The sequence below is a fragment of the Lepus europaeus genome, chromosome 3 (assembly GCF_033115175.1).
Source record: "Lepus europaeus isolate LE1 chromosome 3, mLepTim1.pri, whole genome shotgun sequence".
Taxonomy (NCBI): domain Eukaryota; kingdom Metazoa; phylum Chordata; class Mammalia; order Lagomorpha; family Leporidae; genus Lepus; species Lepus europaeus.
This window is the reverse complement of record NC_084829.1, coordinates 146,886,944-146,897,234: the sequence shown is the minus strand read 5'-3', so window position 1 is coordinate 146,897,234 and position 10,291 is coordinate 146,886,944. Positions and strand designations below refer to the sequence as shown.

General features: G+C 39.7%; 1 long non-coding RNA gene across 2 annotated transcripts in view; it reads right to left on the bottom strand.

Annotated features, from left to right (window-relative positions):
- Window positions 1-10,291, bottom strand: part of LOC133756242 (uncharacterized) — a 128,663-nt gene that overhangs the window by 54,208 nt on the left and 64,164 nt on the right. The window contains exon 1 of one of the 2 annotated variants that reach the window (XR_009865528.1): window positions 1,719-1,743. The exons of the other annotated variant lie outside the window; for it this stretch is intronic. This is a non-coding gene — a long non-coding RNA (uncharacterized LOC133756242). Of the gene's footprint in view, window positions 1-1,718; window positions 1,744-10,291 lie in introns of those variants that run through there. 2 annotated transcript variants of the gene reach the window in all.

Here is a 10,291-nt window from a genome sequence, read left to right as displayed (position 1 = left end):
GTGGCCTTAGCCTTGGTAATAGTTTTTAGATAAAATACCAAAGGCACAATCCATGAAAGAATAAACTTATAAGATGCACTAGATTAAACTTCAAGTCTTGGCTCTGCAAAAGACACTCAGAAGAATGAAAAGACAAGACATGGAATGGGAGAAAATAGTTGCCAAGGACATATCTGAAAAAGGATTATTATCCAAAATACATAAAGACCAGTTAAAATTCAATAATAAAAAAAAACTCGATGTTTAAATTGGCTCAAGACCTTAACAAATATCTGACCAAATGAAATATGAGTATACAGATGGCAAATAAGCACATCAAATAAGCATGTTCCTTATCATAGTCATTAGGAAAATGAAAATTAAAATAACAAAATACTACTGTACATCTTTTAAAATGGCCCAAATTCAAAACATTGACAACACCAAATGGTGGTAAGGATGTGCAGCAACGTGACCTTCCAGTCACTGCTGGTGGGAATACAAAATGTAAAGCTAGTTTTGAAGACAGTTTGATAGTTTCTTATGGAAGTAAACATATTCATATAACATTCAGCAATCATGCTCCTTGACATTGACAAGGAGTTGAAAATTTATATCTACATATAAACCTTCATATGGATGTTGACAGCAGCTTTCTTCACACTTGCCAAAACTTGTAAGGTAACTAAGATGTCCTTCAGTAAGTGAATGTGTGAGTAATCTGTGGTACATCCAGACAATAGAATATAATATTGTACTAAAAAGAAAAAAACTATCAAGCCATGAATAAACATGGAATTTATAAGAATGAAATTGCATATTACTAAATCAAAAAGGATAATATGATAAAATTATATATTACATGATTTCAACTATATGATATTCTAAAAAAGGCAAAATTATGGTGATGATAAAATTACTCAGGTGTCTGATGATAAAATTTTACCAGGTGTCTCAGGGGAAGTAGCTATGTACAGATGGAGCAAAGAAGATCTGAGGGCAGGGGAACCACTCTTTATGATACTATAATGATGGACACATGCCATTATACATTTGTCAAAACCCATAGAATGTACAACACCAAGGATGAGTTGTAACATATACTATGGGCTTTAGGTGATAATAATGTGTTAATATAGGTGCACTGGTTATAACAAATGTTCAATCCAGTGTGGAAAATTGATAATCGGGAGAAATTTCAGGAGAAACAGGGAGTGTACAGGAACTCTCCATACTTTCAATTTACTTTTGCAGTATACCTAGAACTGCTCAAAATATAACTTCTATTAAAATTATGTATAATATATATTTACATACTCAGAACCAAACTCAAATACCTTTTCACGGTCTATAGTATTCTTTTTTTTTTTTTTTTTTTTTTTTTTGGTCTATAGCATTCTTAAATTCACTCCTGCCCGATCCTAGGCAAAATTTTTAAAAAAGCACCCCTTGTGCTTTTCCATGAAATTTGCCTTTGAGGTTCTGTACAGTGCTACGTGTTAATATTGTTGAGCTACATAGCTTCTTCCAGGAGATCATTTTTTTTTTAAGATTTATTTTATTTATCTATTTGAAAGTCATAGTACACAGAGAGAGAAGGAGAGTCAGAGAGAGAGACAGGTCTTCCAACCACTGGCTCACTCCCCAATTGGCCACAATGGCTGGAGCTGTGCCGATCCAAAGCCAGGGGCCAGGAAGCAGCAGATGAAGGCGCAAGTACTTGGTTTCCTGCCACTCACATGAGAGGACTTGATTGAGTTCCAGGCTCCTGGCTATGGCCTGGCCTAGCCATGGCTGTTGCCAGCATTTGGGAGAGTGAACCAGCAGATGGAAGATATCTGTGGGCTTCTCTGTCTCTCTGTTTACCTTTCAAATAAAAATAAATAGAAAATTTAAAAGAATGACATGATACACAAATAACTGCACTCAAAGTACTGCCTTGAGGAAAATCTCTATTGTCTAGTTATATCACAACATTAAACATAAAATAATGAAACCAATTGAAACACAAAAGTACTATTGGTAAGTACTAAGTATTAAGAATATATCTGATTATTTATAATACATATATTATAAACAACATACTATTACCTAAAACTGAACTAATCACACATAACTCACTGATTTAAAAAATAATAATGTAACATATCTCTGATGACTTTTGTGGTTCAACAATTTGTCAATGACTCTCATAAAGGGTTGCGTTATGCTAGCTGTGGGTATACACACATTAAGCCTCAATCGGTCCACTCTCTGTATTTAATGTTTGAAAAGGAATTGTTATTCTTCATGAATGCAAACAGGGATTTTCTTTGTAACTTGGAGCTTTTCTGTTCTATTTTAGTCCCATCATTTAGAACAATTCTTGGCAAAGAGTAGGTTACAACCCATTTGTGCTGAATGACTGACAATATGTTTATACAACATTTTATAACTTTGTTAAATTTTTATTAATAAAAAGGAACATGTCTCATGAAATAAATATAGGAGGGATTATCATTTCAGAAGAATAAAGCAAACTATTACAGTTTGGAACTTCTAACTTTATTTTAAAACTGACTAATAATTCATTGCAGATATTTCTGCTCGTCTCCAAAATGATATTTCAAGAATTGAGCTCTGAGAATGCGTGTCTTAGAGCATATTTCTTTTTCATGTTGGAATGATTGATTGCAGAGGATGTATTTCCTCCAGTTTCAGATCAATCTGGTAAGAAATGAGAGGAGTGAGACTCCTCTGATCTATAAATGCTAGGAATTCATTTTATGTTAGTCACCTTTAATTTCATAATGCATACCAAGTTTTCTTACTTCCACTGACCATCTTCCTGTGTCCTACCTTAACTCTAATAAACTTATCTTGGCCTAAATGAAAGCTGGTGATCTTGTCAAAACTCCCTAGTAAGAAATCAAATTCAGTAAAATTCAATTCAACTCTAAAACACATTGTTTTCTTTCTTTTTCTTTTTTATTTTCTTTTTTTTTTCTTTTCTTTTCTTTTTTTTTTTTTTTTTTTTTTTGTATTTAGAACCTAGGGATGGGGCTAGAGCAATTTGTATTGCACCTTGGGTTCAAATCTAATCTGCCTGTTATCAGTTGTGTGAACTTAAGCAAAATTATGGGCTTGATCTTCACTGTTGTAAAAATGGAAATGACAATGCTACTAATTCTATGGGATGAACTCTGTACCCACAGAATTCATGCTGAAGTTCTAACTTCCAGTGCTTTAATCTGTATTTGCAGATAAGGCCTTTGAAGATGTAATGAAGGTATCATCAAGGCTTATGAGTGGTCTTAATCCAATAGGAGACTTGAACAGAGACAAGTGTAGAGGGAAGAAGCAGGTAGAAGGCAGGATCTGTATGCCAGGGAGACAAGCCTCAGAAGAAACCAACCGTTCTGATACCTTGAGTTCACATTGTAGCCTACAGAATTATGTTTCTGTTATTTAAGCCACCCAGTTTGTGATACTTTGACTTGAATGGCAGCTCCAGCAACTTAGTTACTTGCTAATGTTTTTTGTCTTATTCTGTTTATCGAGCTGATGAGAGAATGTCCCGGCAAGCATCTGTATTTGATGAGTATAGCAAATAACCATGAACTTGGTGGCTTAAAAACAACTGTAGCAGGGATCCAAGATGACTGAAGAGTGAGATGCTTCAATGATCTCAGCCACAGAAAGATAAGAGAAAAATAAAAGGCCATGTTTCTAGGGAACTGACCGACGGAAATTTTCAGTGGAGAAGTGACATAATAGAACAGAAACTCCATAGGGCAGTGAGGAAAGAGCACAGACATGCTGATGTAGCCAGCCATGTGAGGCAACCAGGTACCAGCTGGGAAACACCATCTTTCCAAGTCAAGGTAGGAAGAAGTGGCCATGCCCCCTACCACTGGAAGCTTTAACTGTGAGAAAATTCCACAAATCCCCCATTGACTAACTCCTGCCCAGGGAGCTTATTAGGGTCTGAGTGACTACTTGGCTTTGAAAAGGGAAGTCACATGCCTCCCACCCCTCCACACTGCCACAAAATGCCAGACTCAATTGGCTGTGTATAGTCACCTAGCTGATTTTTGTTCCACTGCCACCAGAAACAACAAGAGACAGAGTAAGGGCAACTTGCAGGGCAGAGAGCAGACGCTCTATATCCTGCAACTGTGGGAGTTTCGGGTATCAGCCCCGTTGCTGCACTCACTCATTTTACATGATCCAGGAGTATTTCCCTTAGATTCTTGGGACTACCACAAGCAGCAGCCTCTAAAATGTCCACACATGACCTGAGGAAGTTTCCTCCACACCCATTAGCTCACAATGTTGGCAGCCAGAGGCACAGACCCCAGCAACACCCTAGCATGCCTTATGAGAACTAGGGGCACTTTCATCTGTGCCTTGTGGAACCAGGACTGTGGATGTCGGTAGTATACTCTTTGGAGTAATTCACACTCACAGCATCTGGAGTGCTCTATCTGTATCACTCTGCTTTAGGCAGGTGGCTACTACTATCCCCAACACCTGACTCCCACCCTGAGAGATCTGGGTAATGACTCCATCATATCCTGCAAAATCAAGAGTGTAACAATCATTACTAATTTCCTCAAACCCACTGAAATGTACCTTGTAGGACCTAGGAAAGAACCTGCCTATATTCCACCTCTCTGATCCCGTACCTATCAGTGTAAATCTCCTGTACACCTTGTAGTCACCCAGTAGGACTGGAGCAGGGTTCAGTTCATATCGCCCAATCCTTGTCTTGGGACTAGGGCTATTGGTGTTATAAGTCCCAACACAAATTGCACTCTCCTAACAGTACCTAAGGAAAGGCCCATCCACATCACACAGTACTAGAGCCACAGCTATTGGGGCCACAAGTCATAGCATCACTTAGGCTTGCCAGTGAGATAAGGCGATGGCAAATTTTGTGTCCCTCCCTGCCAAGAAAAAGGCCCTGGCTATTACAATCTGTAGTATAACTGATACCAGACTCCAGGGGAATAAAGATAATACAGTTTAGGAAGTCCACATTCACCTCAAAGTCAGAACACTGTGTCATAGACATTGCAACATTGATTAAAGCAAAAGACGTCACACAAGGGTTACACTTCTGGGCTCACCTAGAACCAAAGACAATGCAACAAGCTAAGTGATATCCTGCTTTCCATCTAAACCATAAACCATTTTCAAATAAAATCTACTCCATAAAGAAGAAGGGACTATTATACCAGATGTCAACACAGGGACACAGGAAGCACAAAGAAGCTAGCATGACACCTGCAAGATAATACAATATTTCTCCAGAATTCACTCCTGATCTGAAGGAAACCTATGAAATACCAGAAATAGAATTCAATATAATGATTGAAATGGAACTCAGTGCAATGCAAGAGAATATGATACAGCTTAAAGAAATGAGGAAATGGGGTCAGCACTGTGGTTCAGCAGGCTAAGCTACTGCCTGTGATGCTGGCATCCCATATGAGTGCCAGCTTGTATCCCAGCTACTCCACGTCTGATCTAGTTCCCTGCTGGCTGATGCACCTGGGAAAGCAGTGAAGATGGCCCAAGTGCATGGGCCCTTTATCCATATGGGAGACCCCGAAGAAGCCCCTGACTCCTTGCTTCAGTCTGATCCAGTCCCAGCCATTGCAGCTATTTGGGGAGTGAACCAGGGAATGGAAAACCTGTGTGTGTGTGTGTGTGTCTCCCTCTCTCTGTGAAGTTCTCCCTTTCAAATAAATATATACATCTTTAAAAAAATAAAAATAAATGAGGAAATCCATAGGTTACATGAATGAAAAATTGACTAAGGAGATAAAAATCACTAAGAAGGAAAGGAAACAAAAAAGACATTGAGAACTACTAAAGGAAATAAGAGTTGTAATTTTCCCAGGTCTTGAAAGAGACATGACACCCAGATATATGAAGCTCAAAGGACCTCAAGTAGAATTAATAACAACAACAATAATAACAAAAACATCATGGGGCTGGCACTGCAGCATAGTGGGTAAAGCTGCTGCCTGAAACACTGGCATTCCCATATGAGTGCACAAGTTCAAGTCCCTGCTGCTCCACTTTAGATCCAGCTCCCTGTCAACATGCCTGGGAAAGCGATGGAAGATGGCCCAAGTCTTGGGCCCTTGCACCCATGTGGGAGACCCAGAAGGCGTTCCTGGCTCCTGGCTTCAGCCTGGCTCAGTCCTGGTGATTGTAGCCATTTGGGGAGTGAACTAGTGGATGGAAGATCTCTCTCTCTCTCCCTCTGCCCTCTCTCTGTAACTCTGCCTTTCAAATATATCTTAAAAATTTTCCCCAAGGAATATTTTTGTCAAATTGTCTGAAGTTAAGGACAAGGAGAGAATCCTAAAGACAATAAGAGAAAAGCATTAAGTTACATATAAAGGAAAACAAATAATACTAACAGCAGACTTCTCAGCAGAAACCCTACAGGCCAGAAGAGAGTGGAATGATATGTTAAAGATCTTAAAAGAAAAAAAAAACTTCATATCAAGAATATTATATCCAGTGAAACTTTCTATAATCCTATAAAAGTGAAGAGGAATAAGGTATTTCCCAGATAAGCAAAACTGAGAAAATTCACCACCACCAGACCAGTTTTACAAGATTATGTGAAGGAAGCCCTGCATTCAAAGTAAATATAAAAACACATGACAGTACCAAATTCACTAACAGAGCAAGTAAATTCAATAATGATTCAACAAAATGACAGGTATTAGTTCTTACCTATCATTAATAACCTTGAAGGTAAATGGGTTAAATCTCTAACCAAAAGATTTAGATTGGATGAATGAAGAAAAATCCAAGACGCAGGGCCGGTGCTGCGGCACAGTATGTTAATCCTCTGCCTGTGGTGCCAGCATCCCATATGGGTGCCGGTTCTAGTCCCGGCTGCTCCTCTTCCATTCCAGCTCTCTGCTATGGCCTGGGAAAGCAGTAGAAGATGGCCCAAGTCCTCGGGCCGCTGCACCTGCATGGCAGACCAGGAAGAAGCCTGTGGCTCCTGGCTTCAGATTGGCACAGCTCTAGCCATTGGGGCCATCTGGAGAGTGAACCAACAGAAGGAAGACCTTTATCTCTGTCTCTCTTTCACAGTCTGTAACTCTACCTCTCAAATAAAATAAATAAAATCTTTAAAAAGAAAATCCAAGACTCAACTATATGCTGCCTACAAGAAACTTATTTCAGAAATAAAGATATACATAGACTGAAAGTGAAGGGTTAGAAAAAGATATACCAGGTAAATGGTAACCTAAAATGAGTAGGAATAGTTATATCAGATAAAATAGACTTTAAATGATACTGTAAAGAGAGACAAATAAGAATATACTATATTGATAAAAGAGTTGATTCAATAAGAAGATAATAATCATGAATATATATGCATCCTAAACAAGACCATATATATGGGGCTGGCACTGTGGCGCAGCTGGTTAATGCCCTGGCCTAAAGTGCCAGCATCCCATATGGGTGCCGGTTCAAGATCCGGCTGTTCCACTTCTGATTCAGCTCTTTGCTGTGGCCTGGGAAATCAGTGAAGGATGGTCTAAGTCCTTGGGCCCCTACACCTGCATGGGAGACCTGGAGGAAACTCCTGGCTCCTGGCTTTGAATCAGCGTAGTTCTGGCCATTGCGGCCAATTGGGGAGTGAACCAATGGATGGAAGACCTCTCTCTCTCTCTCTCTCTCTCTCTCTCTCTCTGCTTCATCTCTCTGTGTAACTCTGACTTTCAAATAAATAAATAAATCTTTTTTTAAAAAAAGACCATATATATATATATATACATATATATATATATATATATATATATATATATATTTATAGCAAAAACTAATACACCTAAAGGAAGAGATGGACTCCAAACAATAGTAGTGGGTGACTTCAACATCACACTCTCATCAATGAACAGATAATCAGACAAAATCAATAAAGATATTCACCACTTTAGTTCAATATAGTACTGAAAGTATTAGCAAGAGCAATTATGAAGGTAAAAGAAATTAAATAAACACAGAAAAACCAATAGCCTTTGTATAACACAGACAATGCCATGGCTGAGAAAGAATTTTTAAGATCAGTCCCATTCACATTAGCTACAAAAAAGATTAAATAGCTTGGAATAAATTCAACCAAATATGTCAAAGATCTCCACAATGAAAATTATAAAACACCAAAAAGAGAAATAGAAGGCATTAAAAAATGGAAAATGGATAGCCATGTTGGAGTCTGCTCCATGATGGCAGAATAGGGAGGGAGCTCACTGATAGTCCAGGAAAGATAGTTAATAAAAGTGGAGATAGTGTAGTCTCAGGGAAGAGTTAGGGGAAAAACTGCAGAGGAAACTCTTATAGAATTAGAGGGACACAGTGGATCTATGTGGAGGGCACGGGTGCCCGCGGCTCAGGAGGCCAGCTACCGAGAGCCTCCAAACTGGAACTGGAAAGAGGGTGAGGTGAAACTGCAGTAGCCCAAGACACCGGCGGAAAAGCAGCAGGAAGAACCTAGAGGGAATGAGGCTTGAAGCCCCATGGGCAAAAGTACACCAGGCTAAGTAGAGGAGAGAAAAAAATAAAAGGGATGGAACGGACACGATTCTCTCTCTCCACATATCTTACAAAGGTGAGTGAGACAATAGAGGAGGCGCCATTTTTGACATTTGTAACAGCTGCGCCAGCTCAGGGCTGTGCCTACCCTCAGCCAAACAGAAAAAACTGACTCTTGTGGGGAGAAATAACAGGAGACTAAGACCTAATGAGTGTGTGGAGCTTATGAACTGGGACTGCGAAAAAGAAAAAAAAAAACAAACTGAGGGTGTATGGGAGAACTCACAGTGTGGCTGAGAGGAGAGTAGTCTTGGTGGGAGATGCCACAAACTCGGGCAGCCTTGGCTACCTGGTGAGAGACATTGCAGGGGAATCTGAGCTTAGACTGAGGACTGCACAGATCCTTTGCATATTCTTTGGGACAGAGCAGATGAACATTATACCCACTGGGGCTAGCACTCAGGCACTGATTGCCATAAAGGAGAAGAGCTCAGATGAGGGGAATTACTTCCCTTCTGAATAAAAAAGAGAGAGAGAGAGAGAAGATTTGCCATGACAAACCTGAGTGTCACCTTTGGCATGCCCTTAACCCTGAAGAACTGAATAGAGCTCTCTGGCCACACCCACCACCAGCCTCTAGAGATTCACCGAAAGCAGACAGTCCACTTAATTTAGAGTCATAGTATAATGAGAAAAGCCACCACAGCGAAAAAAAAAGAAGAAAAAAACCAAAGAATATCTCCACAATGCCAAACAACAAATGCAGAAACTGAGGAAACAAGAACAAGGAAGACATCATGATGCTCCCAAATGAACATGACACTCCAATACAAGATTATGAAGATGATGAGATAGAAGAAATGCAAGATACGGATCTCAAAAATTTATGATAAGAACATTTAGAAGTTACCAAAAACAAATGCATGAACTACAGAAATCCAAGCAAGACATGACAGAAAATCACGTGAAAATCAAATCTTAAGGAGGAATAAAAATGAAATGAGGAATTTAGTAGAACATGAAATTGAGATATTGAAGAGAAATCAAAATGAAATGAAGAATTCAATACAACAAATGAAAAACACATTTGAGAGCCTTAAAAACAGAATCAGTGGCTGGCGCCGTGGCTCAATAGGCTAATCCTCCACCTTGCGGTGCCAGCACACCGGGTTCTAGTCCCGGTCAGGGCACCGGATTCTGTCCCGATTGCCTCTCTTCTAGGCCAGCTCTCTGCTGTGGCCAGGGAGTGCAGTGGAGGATGGCCCAAATGCTTGGGCCCTGCACCCCATGGAAGACCAGGAGAAGTGCCTGGCTCCTGGCTTCGGATCAGCGTGGTGCGCTGGCCGCAGCACGCCGGCCGTGGTGGCCATTGGAGGGTGAACCAATGGCAAAGGAAAACCTTTCTCTCTGTCTCTCTCTCTCACTGTCCACTCTGCCTGTCAAAAATAAAAATAAATAAATAAATAAATAAATAAAAAATCAGTGAGGCAGAAGAGAGAATATCAGACTTAGAAGACAGAGCACAGGAAAGGAAACAGTTAAACCAAAGAAAAGAAGAGGAAATTAGAAATCTAAAAAATATTGTTGAGAATCTACAGGATACTATTAAAAAACCCAACATTCGGGTTCTATGAGTTTCTGGAGGAATGGAGAGGGAGAAAGGATTAGAAGGCCTTTTTAGTTTGATACTAGCAGAAAACTTCCCAGGTTTGGAGAAGGATAGAGACATTCAAGTACAGGAAGCACACAGAACCCC